The following is a 6,000-nucleotide window of genomic DNA, read 5'->3' as shown; positions in this document are numbered from 1 at the left end:
ACATCGACTGCACGAGTATCAGTAGAAGATCAAGAAGAAGCGGAGGAAGCCATGACACGAACGGCATTGAACCCCAGGAAGTCGCAGACGCCACAGTTTCAGCTACAGCGACCGCCCCTGCGGAAGCGCATCCTCGGCTTCCTGAAGCATAAGACAGCATCTGCAAGGAAGCAAAGTCAGGGTGCTGCACCGTCGGCAGCCTTCGAGACTGCAGCATCGCGCCCGTACGAGCCTTGGCCGGACTTCGAGGGCGTGGTGCCCATGACAGTGCTCGAGTCCACAACCCAGGACCACACGGCGGTGGAGTCGGCGCGAACCTTGCGCTTCTGCACCATTGCGGTCGGTGTGCTGCTGGTGCTGTTGGGGCTCATCGCGGTGATCATCGGACTCGCCCGCCACGGTGCTTTCCCTTTCATTCGCGTCCATGGTGAGGAGTCGAGCCGTATACCGATCACGACCCACACCACGACCGCTGAGCAGAGACCGCGCGAGGCGGTCTTGAATATGCGCCCGGACGAGTCATCACGCGGAAAGCAGGTCAGGGCGTACTCTATGGCTAGAATACACATTAGGAAGGAACAGAAACTTGAGTGACTCGCTCATTGATTGAGTCATGGGTCTCAACGATGAACCTTACACGGGATTTGTGGTAGACGCCGTTGCAGAATGCGAGGTTCCTTGCCTGGAACCTCGGCTTGACTTCCCGCAAATGTTGGTAGGTCGAAAGTGAAAGTCAGTGATTACAGGCATCTAACACAGTAAAGAATGAAGTTAAGATTACACTATATATATATATATATATATATATATATATATATATATATATATATCGCGTGAAAGAACCCGCGAATACACGCGAAGTGCCTCGAGCGGTCAGTCGTGCGGCAATTTTGCGTGTTTGCGGGCTTGTTGCACGCTCGGAAAGACCCTTTTTATGTAGCACATATTGAGCAACAGGAAGTTGTATCGGGAGTTTCTGATGTTGGTCTGCAATTTTCTGATTGACACTTTTCGTCTAACTATAATAATTGAGAAGTTGACTAATTAATTAAGACAATATATAATGCGGCAGAATGAAAAAAATAAAACTCAATATCTCCAAGCGACGGCAAACAACATTAACTTGGTTCTGTGCAGCAAGGTAGTATTTGCATATTTTTAATGTTTGGCCCAAGTTAAGTGAGACACCCTTTATGTGGGTCGAAAATAGCTAAATTATCTCACTTTCAAATAATGCAACATGTTTTGTCGGTACCATGCTTATCACTGTTGGGTGGGTATTTAAAAAAAAATTCATAAACATGAACGATTTTTCAGAAAGTCTCTAAAATGTTCAGATTGTTGCTGGTTTTGCAATTTTCGTATTTTGGGTATTTTATGACGAAATAAATGCCCGGTGTAGTTGAATATTTCCTTTTTTTTTAGTTTGGAAACCTTTTGAAGGTTTATGAGAAATATTTTTCAGCTTTGTTGCCTTACCTCAAATGGCCCCAAATTAACCCCCAATTTTGGGGTCAAAAACCAAATGTTGACAATTTTTTCAAAAACATATTGGTGGCATAAATTTAACTTCACGTGGGCCAATAGTACTAGTGGCGCAGATATACCGAAACAATTCTGGCGCGGTGCAATGTGTTATTATTGTAGTGATAGACTTTAGAACTTGTAAAATGTGCAAGTCGTTAAAACATTTTTTTGTACATTTAGTGAAATGTTTCTTTTTTGAATAAATACGTGCTAAATTTCGCAAAATGAAGGTCGATCCCCTTTTACAGAGATATTTTCCCACCGCGTATAAACGTGTTGCTCAAAACTAAAAACAGTCTGGACCGCCCTTAATCTAATGATGATGATGACGATTTAATGGCCCCCGCTTATAGTCTCTTCTTACCTCAACACGCCCTCTATTAACTGAGATATAGTGCTTAAACTAGCTAAGATAATTGGAAGGCAAATGCCGCAACTGGATGCCAACTTAGGTAGTCGGGAATCCATATCCATCTGCGGAAAACAAATATTGTTTAGTTGTTGTTTAACAGCAAAATTCAATCACCGCGTCGGCTGCCCCATTTTATGTCTTTTCTTTCTTTCAGACCCTCATTCTCTCTCTCCCGTGCAGGGTAGCCAACCGGACGTCAGTCTGGTTAGCCACCTTTCCTTTAATTTTTTTTTATCTCTCGCTCTCTCTAGTCGGCTCGAAGGCTGATGCTATATTATTGTTGACTTTGAAATGATGAGAAAGGTTAGGAAACGTTCTTTATAGTGGTTCTTCAAAGACCCGATGAACGTTAATATTATGATGCTGTACGGGCCATGCGGTTTCATTGGAACAATTGTGTCTGCAGGTAGCTACCGATGACAAGGAAGCCGCCACCGCCGGCGACGCAGAGAATGAGGAGAGTGGTGAAACGCAGTCGCTACAGACAAAATCATCGCAAGAAGCGACCGATGACTGGACCGAGCAAGCTCTGTCACGGGCTATATGGAACACGACCACGTCTATGTAGACGACCTATCTGGACCGAAGCTTCGCCACCAAAGAACTAAATATTGGTCGTGATTGCGCAGCCGTCGTTTTCGGAATCATATTCAAGCATATATTGTATGATATTTTATTTATCGAATTTGCCCCTTATTATACAGCATTGTTAAACACCATTTATCGCAGGAATGCGAAGGCGTTGAGTCATTTCCCTTTATTTTTGCTAAGAGACATTCGTGTCGCCTGCACTCAAGCACCGTTGTAACACAGCGCCGTGCCAAGCAACTTCCTGCCGTTGTTGGCTAGATGATGAGAAAGTAAATTACAAAGTACGAAACATCCGAATTGTCTAACGTTACCAAACAGCAGGTCCATTTAGTAATTTTTGTCTCCTTGAAATAAATAAAACCAAAAATGGATAACGATCAAATTGGCAGATAATCTTGCATTGGTTCGCTCTATAAAATGTTTGGAATCATTTAGCGACACTTGACTCGAAAAAAATTCTGCGGGTTTGAAGACGTGTTCGCTTGCGTGAAAACTCGTTACATCGCGCATCGCGCGGATACACTTGCTGTCAATTACTGGAATAAGAAAACCCATTTAACTTTTATATGTGTACACACCTTAACAGCTAAAGAAAAGTGATATTCATCGTTTTGTCCACTTGTGTGCAGATTATATATTGGAGTTACTAAGCTGGGTAAACTTGTGAAAGTTGTCACATGTACTATGCACGTGTACTATGTGTTTGTTACCCCTAATTGTGAGAGGGACAGTCTCGGAAGACCACGCTACTTTAGCATAATGAGTCGAGCTTGGAGCTGCAGCACACTGTTAGCCAGCGAAGAAAAGACCGCACGAGTATTGCACGCTAAATATTAACGGGTATAGGCTGGATTGGGGACGCAGCCACAACTTGATACGCGAAATGTCTTGTGCTCTCTGCTAAAGGTTAACGGGAACTATGTTACAAAAATGACGTTACCAGATACACTAGCGGCATTTAATCATGCGTTATGAAGCTTACAAACGTGCACCAAGTGGGAATCCTGCGGTCTAATCTTGCAAACCTGCTCGCTTCCTATTCTTAGCGGGCCCGTTGTGGTCATAGGTGGTGAACGGGAATCGCATCCATCTTTCTTGTAGCCAGAGTCTCTACGCACCATTTATGGGCCCTAGGTGTTGAACGCGGGGGTGCCATGGAGCCGAGGAACCATGAAGTTTCTGCAACAACGTGTACATTTGTAAGCCTTATAACTCCTGATGGGCAAAGGCTTGAGTTTGATTGATTATATCTGCTCTGACAGACTCAGCTATCTCGAGTGCGACCGCTCCCGCTCGGATCGACAAGCGTACTTCCGAGTTATGCCTCTTTGAACGCCAAGGGAAAGGTGAAATTTAGCTCTTACTGCGTGATGCGTGACGCAACAATGGCGCCATCTGTGCGCGCGACCATGCACTATCGAATAATGGCTTCGTTCCTCTACACAGCGATTCCAAAGTAAAGCACGTGCAAATATATAAGCACAATAATTATTACATGTTTTTTGTGTTTTTTTTACATCTAGTTACATGCAGGTTTAGCAAGCGACCCCCTATGCTGACAACAATGATACCCGTTTCAGGTCAAGAAGCGCTGCTGGTGTGTCTAAACTTTACATTTCCTTAACAAGACTTGGTGAATGGACTTTGTTCGCGCTGTGTTGAGCCCCATGCGGCAGACCGCTGGCAGACATCGAAAGATCGCCCTCAGATAAAAATAAGCAAAATTGTATTGTTAATATGTTTATATATGTTTGAAATGACACTTAGTACAGAATTAAATAAGATACATGGTACTAGTGAATACCTGCACAATATAGTTAAAAAAAGGTCATAAGAAAAATTGCAAAAGGGAAAGGTGAACTCCAACTGAAATATGCAAGAAATTGCAATATGCACAGGGGAAAAGGAAATTACAGGTTGAGGATTTTAAATGGCATGGTTTCTACAGAGGGAAGAAATGCCTATTGGCTGCGATGTTTGGCTGAAAGCGACCCCCTTCTTTGAATGTCCACGAAACTAGCAGGCGAAATAAAGGCTCGGACTGCTAGAATCGGCATGAACTCATTCACTATGTCAAATACATGCTCCTAACCGGTTCGCATGCTGTGCCACGTATTTAGTGGACTGGGAGTGGTACGACGATCAACGACATGGTTGCGATGGTATGCCTTGAATTGCGAGAGCATTTGAAGCATCCGGCTTCAGGCAACGTTGTGGCGGTGGGGGGGGGGGGGGGGGAAGAGAGGGGAAGCCCTCGGCTCGGCATCACTCGGGACTCAGCACAGTTGACAGTCGCTCGATCACAGCCACACAGTCACTGCTCGTGCGCCGCCATTCGAGTACGATTTCAAAATTTTCGCGCCACTCCTGTGAAATTCTCAAAAAGAACCTGACAGGTCTAATCGATTAAGTCGATTAAATGAAAGGTGAACATCGATGAAGATTAATCGTACTGCAGAATACATTCCATCGATTAATCATTCATCGATATTACAAACCCTAGACTGAAGGCTCCCGTCGACTCACGCTCTCGCACCTGTGAGTTTGGTGCATGCGCACTTGTGCTCCCGCTCGCTGGATGAGCACAGAGGGGCGCAAGAAACGTACTGCTAAAATCATCTAATGGTGATATGATGGGCAGCTGTGGCTGCAATCAGCTGAGTTGATCGCGTGGTCGAATATTCCAACGGTTGCGAGGCCGCTTCGACCTTGCTAGAAGACGGCGCTTGATTGTTACACCAATATATAGGATATTGCAGCATGCCACGGTTCTTTTAACCCGCAAGTGCTTTATGCAGGCGTCGCCAATGAGCTTTCTGTAACGGAAGTAACGGATGTGACGTTCAGTGGCAACAAGTAGAATATGTTTTGTTGACAAGGATGGCGCCGCCATCTAGAAGCGGTGAAGCGAAGTACTGCATCGTGACACTATTGAGCGCAGACAAGGAGCGCTTGGGTAGTCACTGCACAGGGGAGCTCCAACGCGCTATAGCCTGGTCCTGGCACTTTCCGCACACGGCTTGTGTTTCGCGTCGGATAAAAGCGGTTTGTGTTTCGCGTTGGAAAAATTGCAAGTAAGCCATTATCGCGACTACCACTTGGCGACTTTCCACAAAAGGTGCGAAAAAAATTTACCAACACTCGAACGGAAAGACAAACACCCCGGTCCAGGTCGACAAAGCTGATTTAGCACATATCTTGCATGAGTTCCCTGAGCTCAAACCTAGAGCCGAATGGCAGCTATCCAACCGAGAGCAGTGGGAGGCTGCGGTGACCAACTTGGAACCTGCGGTTCAACTGCGGGCCGTGACGTGGGCTTTAGAAGTCGCCGTAAGACACAGTCTCACGGCCACCGCACGAAGCCATCAAGACTTCCCACATGTCATCTCATAAATCATTTTCTGTTGACGAATTAAGTTTTTGCTACCACCACCACCACTCCTTTCGTTTCGCCTAGATCTCGGCCAACC

This window comes from Dermacentor silvarum, chromosome 3 (assembly GCF_013339745.2).
Source record: "Dermacentor silvarum isolate Dsil-2018 chromosome 3, BIME_Dsil_1.4, whole genome shotgun sequence".
NCBI classification, from domain to species: Eukaryota; Metazoa; Arthropoda; class Arachnida; order Ixodida; family Ixodidae; genus Dermacentor; species Dermacentor silvarum.
The sequence above is the reverse complement of the archived record's forward strand: the minus strand, read 5'-3'. Positions refer to the sequence as shown.